Genomic DNA, 21,249 nt, shown 5'->3' with positions numbered 1-21,249 from the left:
TTTACCTTCCATCATGAGGTGGAATCTGTATCCCTTCTCCTTAAATCTTGGTTGGTTTTACAATTTGCTTTAGTGTAATGTGTTGCAAAAGTGTTACTGTGTAAGTTCTGAACCTAAGGCTTAAGAAGCTTGGAAACTTTGCCATTTCTGCTCTTCTGGAACCCAGTCACCATGTTGTGGGAAAATCCCTATTAGAGAAAAAGAGATAATGTGGACATCCATGGAGGGTTAGACAACATGTGGACAGAGGCCAAGTGGGAGACAGAGGTGCTTCAGCAAATTGCTTATTGGAATGTAACCATGAGTGACACTAACTGGTAACATGTGGAGGAGTGGTTGTTTAAAGCTATTAAGTACAGGGTTGTTTATTATGCAGTAATAGATATTTGGTTCCATTTTATAGATAGATATAGAGTAGCAGTTTCAATAGGGGTAATTCTTCCCCCTTGCCAGAAGACATTTTTCAAGGTCTGGAGACATTTTTGGTCGTCACAATTGAGAAGGTGGGCACCATGCTACTGGTATTTAGTAGATAGAGACCAATAAATACATTGCTAAACATTCTACAATGCACAGGACAGTCTGACACAATGAAGACTGATGTGAAACTAAATGTCAATAGTGCAGAAATTGAGAAACTCTGATATGAAGACCTAGAAGATAATAGGTGACAGGTAGTTAAGTAGATGGATAGATGATAGATAGATGATATATAGATAGATAGATGATAGATAAATAGATAGTTAGATAGATGATTGATAGATAGAGAGATAGATAGATAGATGATAGATAGATAGATAGATAGATAGATAGATAGATAGATAGATATTGAAGTTGATATACAGCCTGGCCTCCTAAGAATCAGATCTGTGTCCCCTTCCCAGTGCAAGCCTCTCAGCCATTTAAGAATCAGCACAGGAACATATTATTGGAGAAGTCACCTGGCTTGTTCCTGAAGGAAACTGTTGCTGAGGACTAGACCTCTTTTATAGAGGGACACAACTTTATGGAGGAAGGAGATGTTAATGAATCAATGTGGGATGCTGGCAGGGTACAGAACTGAAATGCTGTGGAAACCACAAGACAAGAGTTAGGAAAGGGTGATGATTGATAGAAAGCCACAGAGTCCCAGTTATCTGACAGACATATAATGCTAGAGCACTCTGACTTTAGCATGTTAAAGACTGAAGAGTATACTAGTAGCTTCCTGGCTACTCATAGGCCTGGCCAGTTAACAAGTGTCTGCTTATGATAAGGCTGGAGATTGCCAACAAGGAATTGAAGAGGAGATGGAGGACACTTGTTCCTCATGCAAAAGTTCCTACTACCTTCCAGAACTCTACCAAGACCGAGCTATCAGGAGTAGAAGTTGACTTTGCCAACTTCTTAAAATGAGAGCTGATAATATTTTTCTCTTAGGCATGCCTTCCACTGGCTTAATTAAAAGGAACCTCCCAAATACTTCTTCCATAAGGATCTAGCTCTGCACATGTGGTGAGCAGCTGTTTGCTTCTTCCACTGGAGAAGGAAAAATATCTAAGTTCTATATGGTGAACTTTAGTTTAAAAAAAATAATAGCTTTTCTCAAATTTAAGTAAAATCAACACTTCAGAAAGAAGTCCACTTTTTTCCCCCTGAACTTAACATAATCACTTTCATATTACTGCATTCTCCACCCAACCCTCAGGATCAAATCATTTTTGTGTGATGGTGCCTTAGACTCACTGAATGAGTTTCTGAGATTCAATTAGTATTTTACATAGATGTCTTGCTAGTAATTTGTACAAATAGAAATTGTTAAATCTTTAATGTACTTTTTAAAAAAATTTATGGTATTCCTTTTTCCCCGGAAGTTCCTTGTCCTTTGCATGTGCCAGATAGTAGATGACTTCATTTAAAGTTGCTTCAGCACCATCAATATATCACACAACTGACCGTTTTAAAATAACTTTCTGTTAGCAACAATACTCTTATGTATGATACTAGATAAGTTGTTTATGCATTCTCTTCCAGAGCCAATCACGCCTCATTTTACAGCTAGCATATTACAGCTTGGTGTTCAAAGATTGCTGCTCTACTGGGTTTTCCCTAGAATCAAGGATCTTCTTCATCATTGACAAGACCACAAAACAAACTGTACAGGTTGTTCTATCACAGTACTGGGTTCTACTCCCACACTAGTCTTTATTCAGGAATTACTCTTACCACATTAAGAGTTTCATTGTTAAGAAAACATTTGTTATGAACAGACACTTCTCCCAGGAAGAAATACAAATGGCCAACAGATATATGAAAAGATGCTCATCTTCTTTAGCTATTAGAGAAATGCAAATCAAAACAGCAATGAGATACCACCTCACACCTGTTCGATTAGCTATTATTAGCAAGACAGGTAATAGCAAATGTTGGAGAGGCTGTGGAGAAAAAGGAACCCTCATACACTGTTGGTGGGAATGTAAAGTAGTACAAGCATTATGGAAGAAAGTATGGTGGTTCCTCAAAAAACTGAAAATAGAACTACCTTATGACCCAGCAATCCCTCTACTGGGTATATACCCCAAAAACTCAGAAACATTGATACGTAAAGACACATGCAGCCCCATGTTTATTGCAGCATTGTTCACAGTGGCCAGGACATGGAAACAACCAAAAAGCCCGTCAGTAGATGACTGGATAAAGAAGATGTGGCACATATACACTATGGAATACTACTCAGCCATAAGAAATGATGACATCGGAACATTTACAGCAAAATAGTGGGATCTAGATAACATGATACGAAGCGAAATAAGTAAATCAGAAAAAACCAGGAACTGCATTATTCCATACGTAGGTGGGACATAAAAGTGAAACTAAGAGACATTGATAAGAGTGTGGTGGTTACGGGGGGGGAGGGGGGAATGTGAGAGGGAAAGGGGGAGGGGGAGGGGCACAAAGAAAACAAGATAGAAGGTGACAGAGGACAATCTGACTTTGGGTGACGGGTATGCATCATAATTGAACGACAAGATACCCTGGTCTTGTTATCTTTGAATATATGTATCCTGATTTATTGATGTCACCCCATTAAAAAAATAAAATTATTTAAAAAAAAAAAAAGAAAAGAAAACATTTGTTCCTTAAAGTTCTCAAAGAGAAAGATAATGAGGCACAAGCTCATATTTTCTAAGATATAATTACAGTGATAAATTTTTACATGCCCATGTTTATCTAAAAAGTTTGAGATATGCAGTAGAACATTTTATTCTCACAAGGTTTAAGTATTTAGCTAATATTCTAGAAATAGTTTTTTTTTTGGCTAGTATTTAAGAAAAGAACTGACTGTTAATTCTCTAACTATTAACCACTGAACCATTTGTTCAAGGTTGTCAGCTGAATAAATGTAAAAAATGTTCCATTTGGATAGGTCAAGGTTAAAACATTCTCAGATTTAGTCATCTCCAGTGGAGAATAATTTGTTTCTGTTTTTCTTAACTCTTGCCAGAAGAAGCAAAAAGTGATATTATGTTTCATTTTAGTTATATTCAGAGGATGGATGAGTTAAGAATATATGTGACTCCAAGCAAAGAATCAATTAAAACAATGCCTAGCACACTGTAGATGTTTAATAAGTATTTGATATTGAAACAATGTACTCAGTGACACCAAATTTGGTGGCAGACATGGCATCAAAATGCTTAGCCCCAGAGTGCACTTTTTGCTGCTTAGGCTCTGTAGTCATACATTGGTTTATTTTTACATGCAATCCTTTTTTAAAAATGTTTTCTACTATAATTTTAATCTCCAGCCAACTGTGCAAAATGTTTAATAACATACTATTAACAAAGAAACAGTTTTAGAAGAATCACAAGGTGGTAACAACTGTTGCTTTTCTCCCCAGCACCTGATACAAGGTTTCTTGGTACGGCAAGTTGGGTGACAGTGTTTGCTCACTTCCAGTGCCCAGAGACTGAGTATAGGGAAGTAACTATCTTTTGCTATAACCTCAAAATAATAACTGGGCTGGCTTTAAGTATAGTGAAAACAAGGCATCAGCATGAGTGATGTGAACTGACAGTCACTGCTCAGCTTGAAACTGTCTTTACCTCTGATTGGTTGCTCATAGCCTGAAGAGTCCCTATCAGGAACATTTTCTTTAAATATTTCTCTCTGTATGTCTCTCTCCACCCCCACCCCCAAAACCAGTGTCAGTTTGGTTTGAGATGGAAGAACTCAGTATCAGTATACTCAACTATGAGGTACCAAATTTAACCAATTATCTCTAGAAGCAACATGAAGCAGGAACAGCTTAAGGGGTAGGGGGAGGGGATTAAAAAGGGACAAATATACTGTGATGAAGAATTATTTGGGTGATGGGCACTCAGCACAATCAATAGTTCAGATGTTATAAGAATGTTCACCTGAAACCTATGTATTCTTATTGATCAACATCACCCTATCAAATTTAATATTCTAAATAAAATAAAAAAGAAATAAAGTAAAATAAAAATAAATCTTGGAGTAAGAAGAGTCTCCTGAAGGAAGGATTGGGTGAGTAAGAAGTGTGGAGATCATGGTGATGTTTTTAACTGTTACCAATGAAGTTTTTAAAAGGTTAAGATAAAAAATACAAGCTCCAGAGTAGATAGCCTTGGGTTTAATTCCCAACTCTGCTGTTTACTAGCTATGTGAACATATGCATGTCATTTAATATTTCTGGTTCTGTTTCCTCATCTATAAAATGGAGATATATAATAATACCTGTGTTTGTTTCCCCAGGATGCTGTAACAAATTACCACAAATTTGGCAGCTTAAAGCAACAAAAATTTATTCTCTCACAGTTCTGTAAGCCAGAAGTCCGAAATCAAGGTGTTGGCATGGTTGGTTCTTTCTGGAGGTTGTAAGAAAGAATACACCCCATGCTTTTTTCCCAGCTTCTGGTGGCTGCCAGCAACCTTGATGTTTCTTGGCTTGTGGCTACATAACTTCAATCTCTGCATTTATCTTTACAAGAGCTTCTCAATTCTCCCTCCCTTTTCTCTTATGAGGAAACCCGTCATTGGATTAAGGGTCCACTCTAATCCAGGATGATCTCATTTTGGAATTAAAAACTCTGCAAAGAGTTTTTTAAAATAAGGTTATATTCACCAGTAGAGTGGTTAAGACTTGGGTTATCAATTGGAGGAACACTATTTAACTTATTACACTATTACATATGGTTATTGTCAAGGTGTTGGGCAGATAAAATATATTATGCTAACTTTGTTAAAGATGGCACTGCCTATGTGGAAATCCATCACACAGGTGATGGTATTGGTTGCCCTTCTTGCTTGGGATGGGCGTGATTATATTAATGTGTGTTGGGGGTGGGCTGTGGGCAGGCAGGATCTTTGCAGCCTGGGGCTTGGCTTTGGGACTAAGCCTTTCCCACCCTTTTTGATGTGAGGTGGTGCACTCTCATGAGGAATCCTATTATGCCTCAGATAAGTGACTTTGTATCAGAGACTTTCTTTTTCTTTTTTCTTTTTTGTATTTTTCTGAAGCTGGAAATGGGTATAGACAGTCAGACAGACTCCCTCATGCGCCCGACCGGGATCCACCCGGCACGCCCACCAGGGGGCGATGCTCTGCCCACCAGGGGGCGATGCTCTGCCCCTCCGGGGCTTCACTTTGTCGCGACCAGAGCCACTCCAGCGCCTGGGGCAGAGGCCAAGGAGCCATCCCCAGTGCCCCGGCCATCTTTGCTCCAATGGAGCCTCGCTGTGGGAGGGGAAGAGAGAGACAGAGAGGAAGGAGCGGGAGGGGTGGAGAAGCAGATGGGCGCTTCTCCTGTGTGCCCTGGCCGGGAATCAAATCCGGGACTTCTCCATGCCAGGCCGATGCTCTACCACTGAGCCAACCAGCCAGGCCCTGAGAGACTTTCTTGTTTGTATATTGGATTAAAGGTTTCGGTTTCTACACTATAAAGTGGGACAGACCGGGAGCTTGCTCTCTCTCGGTTCCTGAGATTAGTATTAGAGGAAAGAGCAGAGAAAGGCCATGTGGAGGAGGCCAGGAAAAGCAGCCAAGATGGTGGAGTGCTGAGGGAGAAGCCAGTCTGTGCAAAGTTTGTGCAGAGAGAAGGAGATGGGGAAGAGAGTTGAATAAGGCTAGTGAGCTAGAAACCTTTGATTCTAGGAAACTCAGATAAATCAGTAGCTTTGTGAGCGCTGAATGAGTGGGTTTTGGATCCCAGTGTGTGTTTTTACTTGCCCTCCAGGTGCAAGCTAGGATTAAAGGTAATGGCCCATCAGTTATTGGCTCTGTTGTTTCATTACTGTCTGTCTGAATCAGATGCAAATCTGCACTGGCCAGGCAGCTGTGATGGTGGCCGTGACTACTGGCTTTACACAAGGCTTAGTGAGTTTATATACCAAAGATTTCAACATATTGCTTGGAGACAATAAGAGCTTTATAAATTATTACTATGATTACAAACATGTCAATTCTCTTTATTTACAAGGTTATATAGGCTCAAAGAAAGTCCTATTCTAGAGCACAAATATGATTACTATGTGTTTAGTGCTTACATGCCAACATTTTGGTCTCTATTCTCACAGTATTTGTTAGATGGGTGCATATTTGCTGGACTTGTATTTGATTCCAGGAGCTTTACCAATATTAACTCTCTAATATCTAATAAATGCAAAATTGGTGATAAAGTAAAAAATGATATTAAAAGGACCTGAAAAGAAAGATGAAACTTCTGATTTAGACAAAATGGTGTAGGGTCATCTCTCTCTTTTCCTTCATGCTAAATATAACTTAAACCTGAAAATAACTTGACAAAAAGATCAGAAAAATGGAAGATGGACTACAGAACTGGAGAAACACCACAGTGGCAGGGCATCTTTGAATCACCATCCAAAAGAATAAGGCCAAGAAAGCCACCTAGACCTGGTATATTCCAACCCCCATCTATTAAGAGACACTCAGAGGAACACCCATAACAAGCACTCAGCTAAAGAGGCACTCTCCATCTCTCCACAAACAAGAGTACCCTGCTATAGCAACTGCCAGGAAACTTCATTCATCCCTGAAGGAGGGATCTTCCTTTTCCCCACTTACAGTCTTTAGGCAGCCCAGCCAGAACAAGCTTCTTCAGCTCCCTCAAAAAACACTAGCAATGATCACTGGGAGCTCCAGTAGTATGAGATAAATCAAAGTAGACAAAAAGAGCATCTCAAAGTCCCTAAAAATTATGTGACCAGTCCAAAAAGTAGGCCAAGGCCTACATGCTAAGTCTAAATAAAGTACCTCCCTGGTAAACTTCAAAATTGAAAGGCATCCACAGCCTTCTTATGTAATACCCAAATGTCCAGGATATAATTGAAAATCACTTTATATTAGGAACCAGGAAAATAACAACTTGAATGAGAAAAAATATTTAACACCAAAATGAGATGAATCAAATGTAGTTATCTGACAAGTATTTTAAAGCAATCATCATAAGAAATAATTCAACAATAATTTATAAATTATATTGAAACAAATGATAATTTAAAGTTTCAACCGAGAAACAAGTCATAAAAAGAAATAAATGAAAATCAAAAACTGAAAATAACAGAAATAAAATGTTGGCTCAATAAGAGAGTGAAGATGACAAAGGATAGAATCCGTGAACTTGAGAAAAGATTGATAATATTTTCTCAAATGTTTTCATTAAAAAAATAAATTTAACAGGATGATATTAATCAACAAAAGTACATAGATTTCAGGTAAACATCTCCACATAATTTGAACAATTATGTTGTATACTGATCACCCAAAGTCAAACCATTTTCAGTTTTATATTTATCCCTCCTTACACCCTTTCCCCAACTCACTCCCTTATCCCCTACCCCTGGTAATTACTGCACTCTTATCTATGTCTGTGAGTCTCAGTTTTGTATCCCACATATGTGTGAAATCATACAGTATTTAGTTTTTTCTGATTGACTCATTTCACTTAGTATAAAGTTCTCAAGGTCCATCTATGTTGTCTTAAATGATACTAGGTCACCATTTCTTATGGCTGAGTAGTATTCCATTGTATATATGTACCACATCTTCTTTATCCAACCCTCTACCGAGGGGTACTAGGTTGTTATAATGTCTTGGCCACTGTGAACAATGCTGCAATAAACACGAGGGTGCATGTGTCCTTATGTACAAATGTTTTTGAGGTTTTGGGGTATATACCCAATAGGATAGCTGGGCCATATGGTCATTCTATTCTTAACTTTTTGAGGAACCACCATATTTTTTTCCATAATGATTGTACTAATTTACATTCCCACCAGCAGTAAATGCGGGTAACTTTTTTTCCACTACTTCTCCAACACTTATTACCTGTCTTGTTGATAATAGCTAATCTAACAGGTGTGTGGTGGTATCTCATAGTTTGAATTTTCATTTCTCGAATACCTAGTGAACATGAACATTTTTTCATATACCTGTTGGACATTTGTATTTCTTCTTGGTAAAAGTGTTTGTTCATATTTACTCCCTATTTTTTAATTGGATTGCTTGCTGGTTTGTTACAAAGTTTTGTGAGTTCTTTATATATTTTGGATATAAACCCCTTTTCAGAGATGTTGTTTGCTAATATCATCTTCCATTTAGTTGGCTGTCTGTTTTATTGTCAGTTTATTTTCTTGTGCAGAAGCTTTTTAGTTTGATAATTCCACTCATTGATTTTTGTCTTAATTTCCCTTGGCTTTGGGGTCAAATTCATAAACTGTTCACTATTGCCAATGTCCATGGGTTTAGTACCTATTTTATCTTCTATGTATTTCTATTGTTTCAGATCTTATATTTAGGTCTTTGATCCATTTTGAATTAATTTTTGTGCAGGGAAACAAACTGCATTCAAGTTTCATTCTTTTGCATGAGAGCTTTTTAATTTTTCCAGCACCATTTATTGAAGAGGCTTTCTTTTATCCACTGTTTTTGACTCCTTAGTTAAAGACGATTTGCCCATATATATGTGATTGTATTTCTGAGCTCTTGATCTCATTCCATTGGCCTGTGTATCTATTTTTTCTACCAATAACATTCTGTTTTGATTATTGTGGCTCTGTAGTATAATTAGAAGTCAGGTATTGTAATATCTCTGGCTTAGTTCTTTTTTCTCCGTATAGCTTTGGCTATTAGGGTTTTTTTATTGTTCCATACAAACCAGGTAATTTTTTGTTCTATTTCTTTTAGAAATAACATTGGAATTTTTATGGAGATTGCATTAAATTTGTATATTGCTTTGGGCAATATGGCTGTTTTAACAATGTTTATCCTTCCTATCCATAAACATAAAATATTTTTCCATTTCATTGTGTATTTTTCAATTTCCTTTAAAAATTTTTTGTAAAATTAATGAATGGGACTACATCAAACTAAGAAGTTTTTGCTCAGCAAGAGAAACTGATAACAAAATAAACAGACAGCCAACTAAATGGGAAATGATATTTTCAAACAACAGCTCAGATAAGGGCCTAATATCCAAAATATACAAAGAACTCATAAAACTCAACAACAAACAAACAATCCAATAAAAAAATGGGAAGAGGACATGAACAGACACTTCTCCCAGGAAGAAATACAAATGGCCAACAGATATATGAAAAGATGCACACCTTCGTTAGTTATTAGAGAAATGCAAATCAAAACTGCAATGTGATACCACCTCATACCTGTTAGATTAGCTATTATTAACAAGACAGGTAATAGCAAATGTTGGAGAGGCTGTGGAGAAAAAGAAACCCTCATCCACTGTTGGTGGGAATGTAAAGTAGTACAAGCATTATGGAAGAAAGTATGGTGGTTCCTCAAAAAACTGAAAATAGAATTACCTTATGACTCAGCAATCCCTCTACTGGGTATATACCCCAAAACCTCAGAAACATTGATACGTAAAGACACATGCAGCCCCATGTTCATTGCAGCATTGTTCACAGTGGCCAGGACATGGAAACAACCAAAAAGCCCGTCAATAGATGACTGGATAAAGAAGAAGTGGCACATATACACTATGGAATACTACTCAGCCATAAGAAATGATGACATCGGATCATTTACAGCAAAATGGTGGGATCTTGATAACATTATACGAAGTGAAATAAGTAAATCAGAAAAAAACAGGAACTGCATTATTCCATACGTAGGTGGGACTTAAAAGTGAAACTAAGAGACATTGATAAGAGTGTGGTGGTTACGGTGGGGGGGGGGAGGGGGGAGAGGGAGAGGGAAAGGGGCAGGGGGAGGGGCACAAAGAAAACTAGATAGAAGGTGACCGAGGACAATCTGACTTTGGGTGATGGGTATGCAACATAAATGAACGATAAGATAACCTGGAGTTGTTATCTTTGAATATATGTATCCTGATTTATTGATGTCGCCCCATTAAAAATAAAACTATTAAAGAATGTTTTGTAGTTTTCAGTATATAGTCATTTACATTCTTTATTAAGTTTATTCCTAGGTATTTTTTATTATTGTTGCAACAGTAAAAGGAAGTATTTCATTTTTAGTTCATTTTCTCAAGTTTCATTGTTGGTGTATATAAAAGCAACAGACATCTATATATTGATTTTGTATCCTGTGACCTTACTGTATTGATCATAGTTTCTAATAGTCTTTCTGTGGAGTCTTTGGAGTTTTTCTTTTAATTCTTTAAAATCTTTTATTAATTTTTAATTTATTGTGTTTAGATGGATTCAAGTGTCCCACTGAATATAACTCCTTCACCCCCACCCTTATGTCCCTTTTTTATACCCCCTTTGGCTCCCTCCTCCTAACTAACTCCCCTCTTCCCTTTAGGTTTTACTGTCCTGTTTGCTATATCTTTGTGTTATGTATATATAGTTTCACTAATCCCTTTACCTTCTCTGATCCCATCCCCTTATTTTTCTTACCTCTGACTGCTGTCCCACTGGTCCCTGTGATCCTTCCTCTGCCTCTATTCCATTCCTCAGTTGACTTTGCATATTACATTCCACATATATGTGAGATCATATGATATTTTTCTCTCTCTGCCTAGCTTATTTTACTTAACATAATAATCTCCAGGTCCATTTGTGCTGTCACAAAAGGTAAGATTTCCTTCTTTTTCACCACAGCATAGTATTCCACTGTGTATTGATATATGTACCACAGCTTTTTAATCCACTTGTCCACTGACGAAAACTTGGGCTGTTTCCAATTGTAAATAATTCTGCAATAAACATGGGGCTACATATCTTCTTTTGATTCAGTGATTTGGAGTTCTTAGGATATATTCCTAAAAGTGGGATAGCTGGGTCAAAAGTCAGTTCCATTTATAAATTTGTGAGGAAACCCCATACAGTTCAACACAGCAGCTGCACAAGTCTGCATTCCCACCAGGAGTGCAAGAGGATTTCTTTTTCTCCACAACCTCGCCAGCACTTCTTGTGTGTTGTTTTGTTAATCAGCGCCATTCTGACAGGTGTGAGGTGGTATCTCATTTTGGTTTTAATTTGCATTTCTCTAATGATTTGTAATGTTGAACACTTTTTCCTATGCCTATTGGCCATCTGTATGTCCTCTTTAGAGAAGTGTCTGTTCAGTTATTATACTATCCTTTCCTCCCCAGAATAAATCTCACTTGATCACGATGTATGATTTTTTGCATGTATTGTTGGATCCGGTTTGCTAATATTTTGTTGAGAATATTAGCATCTAAGTTCATCAGGGATATTGGCTTATAGTTGTTGTTTTTTTTCTTTGTAGTGTCTTTACCTGGTTTTGAAATGAGGATTATGCTTGCCTCATGAAAGGAGCTTGGAGTTCTTTCCTTCTCTTGAATTTTTTGAAATAGCTTAAGAATGATAGGTGTTATTTCTTTTTTGAATATTTGGTAAAATTCAACTGTGAAGCCATCTGGTCCCAAACTTTTGTTTGCTGGCAGTTTTTTCATAACTGTTTCAATTTCATTTATTGTAATTGGTTTGTTTATGTTTTTTTTTATTTTTCCAGATTGAGTTTTGGAAGATTTTATGTTAGGAATTTTTTCATTTCACCTAGGTTGTCCAATTTTTTGCCATACAGATTTTCATAGTATTTTTTTTACAATCCTTTGTATTTCTGAGGTGTTAGTTGTTACTTCTCCACTTTCATTTCTGATTTTATTTATTTGAGTCTTCTCTCTTTTTTTCTTGATGATTCTGGTGAAAGGTTCATCAATCTTGTTTACCTTTGCAAAGAACCAGTTCTTGATTTCATTGATCTTCTGTATTGGTTTATTAGCTTCTATGTCATTTATTTCTGCTCTGATTTTTATTATTTCTTCCTTCTACTTCCTCTGGGCTTTATTTATTGTTCTCTTTCTAGTTCTTTTACACGCAGGCTTAAGTTGTTCATTTGAGCTTTTTCTTGCTTCATAAGGTATGCCTGTAATGCTATGAACTTGCCTCTCAGGACTGCTTTTGCTGTGTCCCATAAATTTTGAGTTGTATGTTCATTTACATTTGTTTCAAGGAAATTATTTCTTTCTTGATCTTGTTCTTAACTCATTCGTTATTTAGTAACATGCTATTTAGCATCCAAGTGTTTGAATGTTTTTCAGTTTTTCTATTGTAGTTGATCTCTAGTCTCTTGCCATTGTTATCAGAGAAGATGCTTCATATGATTTTAATCTTCTTAAATTTATTGAGACTTGTTTTGTAATATAACATGTGATCTGTCCTAGAGAATGTACCATGAGCCTTTGAAAAGAATGTATATTCTGCAGCTTTGGGGTGAAAGGTTCTGAAGATATCTATTAAATTCATTTGATCTAGTGTGTCATTTAAGGCTGCTGGGGTTTTTTTTGTTAATTAATTTTCTGTCTGGATGATCTATCCATTGAGTTAGTGAGGTATTAAAATTCACTTCTATTATATATAGTATTGCTGTTGATCTCACCCTTTATATAAATCAAAATCATCTTTATATATTTAGGTGCTCCTATATTAGGTGCACAAATATTTACAATGGATATATCCTTCTGTTGGATTCCTCCCTTTATCATTATATAATAACATTTTTATCCCTTACTATACAGCCTTTCTTTCAAAGTCAATTTTGTCAGATATAAGTATTGTTACCCCACCTTTTTTTTTCATTTCCATTTGCATGAAATACTTTTTTCCAACCTTTCACTTTTAGTCTATGTGTATCTTTTGTTCTGAAGTGGGTCTCTTGTAGACAGCATATGAACAGGTTCTGTTTTCTTATCCATGCAGATATCCTATGTCTTTTTATTGCAGCATTTAATACTTTTACATATAAGGATATTATTGATATGTAGTTCTTTATTGCCATTTTATTCTTTTATTCCACAATGCTCTTTTTCTTGATTGTTTTTCTTTGCTTTTTTTTATAACAGGTCCCTTAACTTTCTTGCAGTACTGGTTTGGTGGTAATGAATTCCTTGAGTTTTATCTTGGTTTTTTTTTTCTGAGAAGCTTTTTATTTCTCCTTCAATTTTAAATGATAGCTTAGCAGAATAAATAAGTCTTGGTTGTAGGTTCTTGCTTTGCATCATTTTGAATATTTCTTGCCAACCCCTTCTGGCTTCAAGTGTTTCTGTTGAGAAGTCAGATGTCATCTTTATGGGGGCTTCTTTGTAGGTAATTAATTGCTTTATCTGATCTGCTATTAATTCCTTCTAGTGCAGTCTTCATTTCTGATATTGTATTTTTTCATGTCTGACTGATTCTTTTTTATGATATTATTGTCGTTTTTGATGCTTGTTATCTCTTTATTTAGGTGCTCATTATGTCCATCTAGTGTTGGTCTAAGATTCTGAGCATCCTAAAAATTATTGTTTTAACTCTGCCTCTGGTATTTTGGTTAATGCCATCTCATTCAGTTCTTTTCCTGGGGATTTCTCTAGTTGACTCACTTAGGTTGCATTTCTCTGTCTGCCCTTTTTGTCTATGTATTAAGTAGTTCTGTCTGACTTTGAAATTTTTGTGTGGTCTGAATGAAGAAGATGGGCTTGGTGGTACTGTCCTCCAGGCCATTTGTTTTCCTTGTTCTAGGAATGCTTCTTGAGGGTATGGTTTTCTGTCTTCTTGTATGTGAGTATTAGATACAGTTGGTCCTTTTGTGGGTACATTTATCCCTTCAGGCTGGCTGACTCTAAGGGCGAACTTTGGTTATGTGTATTACACACTGTGCAATGTCTGTCCTGATGAGCATATTTATTCTCTACAGTGTCTGGTGCCTGCTAGACTCCACCTTTGGGTGTGCTGCTTGTATAGGTAGTTGAGTCTAGGATTGGTGTTGTCTGTCACCCACCACCAGTAATGTTGGCTCTAGTTCTTCTTGTGATGGTGTCAGTTGTTGTTTGTAACTTGCTGTGGGTTACCAGTCTGCAGCTACTGGAATTTTTGCTGTTTTTGTCTGCATTTTCTGTGTCTGAGTACTGTGGGAGGGGCCAACCTTTGTATAAGTACCAGCTTCCTCTTGCTTAGAGATGACCACAGCTTCATAAAAGCCCCGAACTCTGTAAGATTTTTCTCCACTTTTCAGCTGCTCCTCCTCCTCTTGCAGCTGCCTGGTCTTCCCACAGAGTCTTCTATAATAAGACTGGAGTGTGGGCTCAGATTGGCCTTACAGAGCCTACAGCTCTACAGGTTGCATGCTTGGGTTAGGGCAGTTGAAGTTGTAAATTCAACATTTGTGGGACCCCACTACTTCAGGAGTCTCTTGATCTGGAGCTCAGTACAGGGAATATGGCTCCTACTTCAGAGCTTGGTCCTTCAGCTGCTGATGGATACTCAAATTTTATTTCTTCCCAACAAGGTGTAAAGCCAGTAGTCAGGGCCACTATCAAAGCAGCCTTCTGGCCCATGCAGGTTCGCATTGGATTCGGACAGTCGGTAAAGAAACAATGGAGCCAAAAACTGGTGGGCCATAGCCTTTAATCCTACCTTGCACCCGGCGGGCAAGTAAAAATACACACTGGGCTCCAAAACCCAGTCACATTCAGTGCTCACAAAGCCACTGACTTATCCGAGTTTCCTAGAATCAAAGGTTTCTAGCTCACCAGCCTTATTCTCCTCAGTTCCCCATCTCCTTCCTTATCCCAGATACAAACTCTACACAAACTGGCATCTCACTCAGCACTCCGCCATCTTGGCTGCTTTTCCTGGCCTCCTCCACGTGGCCTCCTCCCACTGCTGGCTCTACTCTCTCTGCTCTCTCATGCTAACCTCAGGAACCAAGAGCGACAAACTCCCACTCCGTTCCCATTTTATAGTGTAGAAATCCAAACTCTTAATCCAATATACATAATAGGGAAGTCTCTAATACAGAGTCATGTCTCTGAGCCATGATAGGATTGTACCACCTCACACCAAAAAGGGTGGGACAGGCTTAATCCCAAAACCAAGCCTCAGGCTACAACAATTCTCAACACACATTAATATCACCTGGGCAACGGCCTCCTCGTGTTGTCTTTAACAAAGTGAGCATAATACATTTTATCTGCCCAACAAAGGGGAACAGCAGTTTCAGACCAAGTGTGGCTGACACTCCTATAAAGCCAGTAGCCACGGCCACCATCACAGCCTCCTGGCCCATGCAGGTTCACATTAGATTTGGACAGATGGTAATGAAACAATGGAGCTAAGAACTGGTGGGTCATTAGCTTTAATCCTAGCTTGCACCCAGTGAGCAAGAAAAACACACAGTGGGCAAGCACTTCCCTTTCTATTCAGGTCTCCTGTTGGGCAGATAAAATGTATTATGCTCACTTTGTTAAAAATAGGCGCTGCCCATGTGAGGCCATCACCCAGGTGATATTAATGTGTGTTGAGAATCCTTGTAGCCTGGGGCTTGGTTTTGGGATTAAGCCTTTCCCACCCTTTTTTGATGTGGGGTGGTACAATCCAATCATGCCTCAGAGAAGTGACTTTGTATTAGAGACTTCCCTATTTTGTATATTGGATTAAGAGTTTGGATTTCTACCCTATAAAATAGGGAAGGAGCGGGAGTTTGCGCTCTTGGTTCCTGAGATTATCATTAGAAGAGAGAGCAGAGGAGAGCAGAGAAAGGCCAGGTTGAGGAGGCCAGGAGAAGCAGCCAAGATGATGCAGTGCTGAGTGAGTTGCCAGTTTGTGTAGAGTTTGTATCTGGGATAAGGAAGGAGATGGGGAACACAGGAGAATAAGTCTGGTGAGCTAGAAACCTTTGATTCTAGGAAACTCGGATAAGTCAGTGGCTTTGTGAGCACTGAATGTGAGTGGGTGTAAGACCAGGAGCCATCATCGTGACCATTCACATGCAGGTTCCCATTGGATTCGGGCAGGCGATAAAGAAATGGCAGAGTCAGAGGATGGGGGGCCATCCTATTTATTGGTGTCTCACCAAGACAGGCAAACCACAAAAGAAGACAAGGGAAAAGCAGAAAACCAGCTCTTCCCATGAAGGGCAAGGGATCAGGGGAGCCCCTGCAATTGTGATAGCAGGAACTGTGTGTCTGAGCTCCTGGTCTGTCCCACATTATAGTGTAGAAAACCAAAATCCCTTAATCCAATATACAAACAAGGAAGTCTCCAATACAAAGTCACTTATCCAAGGCATAATTGGATTTCTCATGAGAGTGCACCACCCAGATCATACAATCAGTCAAGGGTGTGGGGAAAAGCTTAGTCCCAAAACCAAACCTCAGGCTACAACAGCCTGGCCTGCTTATAGCCTGTCCCCCACACCCATTATAAGTCACAAGCGAGCAAACATATATATCATGTTTACAAACTTATTTGACCAACAGTGGGTCTTGGAGCCCAGTGTGTGTTTTTACTTGCCCGCCGGGTGCAAGCTAGAATTAAAGACTATGGCCCGTCAGTTTGTGGCTCCGTTGTTTCTTTACTGACTGTCCGAATCCAATGCGAACATGCATGGGTCAGGTGGCTGTGATGGTGGCCCTGGCCTTGGCCACTGGCTTTACATCTCCCAAAGCCACTGACTTATCTGAGTTTTCCTAGAATCAAAGGTTTCTAGTTCACCAGTCTTATTCACCTGTGTTTCCCATCTCCTTCTCTCTGCCCAAACTCTGCACAAACTGCCTTCTCCTTCAGCATTCCACCAGCTTGGCTGCTTCTCCTGGCCTCCTCCAAGTGGCCTTTCTCTGCTCTCTTACAGCATGGACTCGTCCTAGAAAGTAATCACTCTTCTCTAATGATGATCTCAGGAACCAGAGAGAGCAAGATCATCCTGGTCTGCCCTACTTTATAGTGTAGAAATCAAAACCTTTAATCCAATATAAAAACAAGAAAGTCTCTGATACAAAGTCATTTATCTGAGACATAATGGGATTCCTCATGAGAGTGTACCACCCCACATCATGCAATCAGTGAAGGGTGTGGGGAAAAGCTTAGTCTTAAAACTAAGCCTTAGGCTATAACCACCTTACCTGCTTACAGCCTGTCCCCACACCCAATGCAAAATATAAGCAAGCAAACATATATATCATATTTACAAACTTATTTGACCAACAACTCCCTTCTGCAGAAGTTCTTTCAGCTGTTGAGACCCTGGTTTCAGGGAGGAAGACTGAGAGACTCCTCTCCTGGGCTGACTGTTCCCCTCCCGAAGGTGACTAAGCCCCTCAACAGTATCCAATAATAGACTCACAGGGACCCACACTTTATTTATTTATTAATATTTTATTTATTGATTTTTAGAGATAAAGGAGAGAGAGAGAGAGAGAGAGAGAGAGAGAGAGAGAGAGAAGGGGAGGAGCAGGAAGCATCAACTCCCATATGTGCCTTGACCTGGCAAGCCCAAGGTTTCGAACCAGCAACCTCAGTGTTCCAGGTCGACGCTTTATCCACTGCACCACCACAGGTCAGGCGGGACCCACACTTTAAATGTCCATGTTCTAGGCTTCTCTCCCTTCCCCCTGTGGAATCTAGCCCAGCAGGACAAATATTCAGCACCCAGACCAGCTGACTATGAAGCTACACCCTTTCAAATGCACATGAGCCACTGTTCCGGTGCTGATCACAGAGATTGGATCTCACCTCAGCTGCACTAGTTGAGAAGAGATTTTCTAGGAAGGGTTGTTTGGTTTTGTACCAATGCTTTCTGCAGCTGTCCCCTGGATGTGCCAGCCCTGGGCCTCTCAAGCATGAACTGAGCACTGACCAGTGGGAGACACTGCTTGTGACTGACCCTCAGCAAGCTCTTTGGAGCTACAAGCAATTCAGAGTTTGTGGCTGCCTCTGTTGAGCCCAGGTGTATATGAAAATACCAAGCTGCACTCATTTGCTGGCTTTTACCCACTCTGGTCCTAGGAGAAAGTCCACTCAAATGGCCACTGTGTGTTACCTCCTGCACCCTGTCTGCTGGCTGATTGATGGGCTCAGCTGATGAAAAACCTCTGCTAGAGTTTAGAGCCTGCCCCAATTTAACAATTAGGAAGGGTGGTGGGTGTGGTTCCACCCCTTGGGTCCAGGTGTCAATCTGTTTAGACTTTTTTTCACAGACCAGTAGGGTGAGGCCCCAGGATCTGGTGGGTGTGGCCTCTGCAACTCAGAGGTGTGGTTTGCCCGCCCGCAGTTTCAACTGTGCCTCTTGTGAGGTAGAAGCACCAGTCTTGGACTCAGGAGTGTATGTGGGGGAGCTCCAGTCTCAACACCAGAAAACTGACTCACTGACGCACCCCTTGCTTTCAGGCCTCTGAGAACGACCCATCGCCATGATGGGTAGGAGAGACTCCTGAGGGCAGAGCAGTTGCTTTTCCTCAGGCTGGTGCCACTCAGAGATGATTGTTCCACCCAAGAAAGATGGTGGCCTCAGTACTGGAGAATGACTTAGCACAGGGGTTCCAGTGGCTGTTCCCCACAGTGTCTCTCCCTGAGCCTCCAACTTTGCACTCTCCTCCTGCAACTTCAGTCCTCTCAGCTGTCCCCCACCAGAGCCCTGGGTAAGTGGCTGAGAACGAAGTGCTCTGCACAGGCCCTTTAAGACAGAGCCTGCATCTCCAAGAGTTCTGTCTCTTTCTTGCAGACAGAAACCTGATTCTTTTCACAGCTAAATGCTGTCTGGGTGCCTCTTCTAGGCTCTGGGGCTCTGAGCCTGGGGCTGAGGACCCACACCTCTCAGGGAAACCCATCAAGTTGTGTGAGCCCCATTGGACTCTCAGCCGCCACTCGCTCCTGGGAGTGGGGCAGCCCTTCCTGCATCTCTGCCCTTCCTACCATCTCGGTGTGGGTTCTTTGGTGATCCTTGGCTAAAGAGTCCTCTTAATTTTGACCAAAGTTGGTTTTTCAGGATGATTGTTGTTAAATGAAGTTGTAATCTACTTTGGTCCTCTGAGGTTGCAGTTGGAACTTCCACCTACTCCATTAACATCTTTCTTGAACACTTTTGGGGTTTTCTATATACAAGATCATGTCATCTGCAAAAAGTGATACCTTCACTTCTCCTTTCCCAATACTGATGCCTTTTATTTCTTTATCTTGCCTGACCACTCTTCCTAATAATTCCAGAACTATGTTAAATAAAAGTGGTGACAGTGGGCAGCCTTGTTTTGTTCCTGATTTGAGAGGAAAAGCCTTCATTTTTTTCACCATTTAGTATAATATTAGCTGATGGTTTTTCATATGTGGCCTTTATTATGTTGAGGTTCTTTGTTCTATTCCAATTTTATTGAGTGTGCTAAACAAAAGGGATGTTATATCTTATTGAATGCTTTTTCTGCATCTATTGATAGGATCATATAATTTTTGTTTTTTGTTTTGTTCATGTGGTGTATTGTGTTGATCAATTTCTATATGTTGAATCATCCTTGTGCTCCTGGAACAATCCCTCTTGATCACGATGTATTTATTATCTTTTTTATGTGTTGTATTCAATTTGCTAATATTTTGTTTAGATTTTTTCATCTGTATTCATTAGAGATATTGGTCTGTAGTTTTATTTTTTTGTGTGTTGTCCTTGTCAGGTTTTGGTATGAGGGTATTGATGGCCTCATAAAATGTGTGAGGAAGTATTGTTTCTTCTTCAACTTTTTGGAAGACTTCAAGAATGATAGGAACCAAATATTCTATGAATGTTTGGCAGAATTTACTAATGTAGCTATTTGGTCCTGGACTGGCACTTTATAGGTTTTTTATAGTTGTTTCTATTTCCTCCCTACTTATAGGTCAATTTAGGCTTTCCACTTCTTCATGGCTCAGTCTAGAAAAATTGAATAATTCTAGAAATTTATCCATTTCCTCTCAATTGTTGAATTTGGTGGCGTATAGTTTTTCATAGTACTCTATAATTACTCTTTGTATATCTATGATATGTGTGGTAATTTCTTCTCTTTTTTTGAATTTTTTTATTTTTTTTATTTTTTACAGGGACAGAGAGAGAGAGTCAGAGAGAGGAATAGATAGGAACAGACAGACAGGAATGGAGAGATGAGAAGCATCAATCATCAGTTTTTTGTTGCGACACTTTAGTTGTTCACTGATTGCTTTCTCATATGTGCCTTGACCGCGGGCCTTCAGCAGACCGAGTAATCCCTTGCTTGAGCCAGCGACCTGGGGTCTAAGCTAGTGAGCATTTTTTATTTTTCTCAAGCCAGATGAGCCTGCACTCAAGCTGGCAACCTCAGGATCTCAAACCTGGGTCCTCTGCATCCCAGTGCAATACTCTGTCCACTGCACCACCGCCTGGTCAGGAATGAATATTTTTATAGGAGTCATTTCTCTTTTTTCCTTAGTGCAGTTAGCCAGGCATTTCTCAATTTTATTGATCTTTTCAAAAACCAGCTCTTTGTTGTATTAATTTTTTAAAGATTTTTGTTGTCTATTTTGCCTATTTCTGCTTTAAGTTTTACTGTTTTTTTTTCTCCTGCTGATTTTAAATTCTTTGTTTTTTTGTTTTTTTTCTAATTCCTTAAGATGTAATGTTAAGTTGCTTACTTGGGCTCTCTCTTATTTCTTGATATAAGCCTATAATAATAAAAACTACCCTCTTACTAACTACTTTTGTTACATCCAGGAATTTTGATATGTCATGTTGTCATTTTCATTTGTCTATATAGATATTTTAATCACTGGTTCTATTTCTTCTTTGACCCAGTAAATTTTTTAGAAGTATGTTGTTTCATTTCCATACCTTTTTGGGTTTCTTTACTTTTTTTTTACAGTTGAATTCTAATTTCAAAGCCTTATGGTCAGAGAATATGCTTGGTATAATTTCAATCTTCCTGAATTTGTTGAGGTTAAGTTTGTTGCCAAGATTTGGTC

The 21,249-nt window shown here is 39.1% G+C and overlaps 1 pseudogene; it reads right to left on the bottom strand.

Moving 5' to 3' along the window:
* Positions 1 to 18,706, bottom strand: part of LOC136317738 (elongation factor 1-alpha 1 pseudogene) — a 117,052-nt pseudogene extending 98,346 nt beyond the window's left edge.
* Positions 18,707 to 21,249: the final 2,543 nt, after the last annotated feature.

This window comes from Saccopteryx bilineata, chromosome X (assembly GCF_036850765.1).
Source record: "Saccopteryx bilineata isolate mSacBil1 chromosome X, mSacBil1_pri_phased_curated, whole genome shotgun sequence".
Lineage (NCBI taxonomy): Eukaryota > Metazoa > Chordata > Mammalia > Chiroptera > Emballonuridae > Saccopteryx > Saccopteryx bilineata.
Note: the sequence above shows the minus strand (reverse complement) of the source record. Positions and strands in the feature narration are given on the sequence as shown.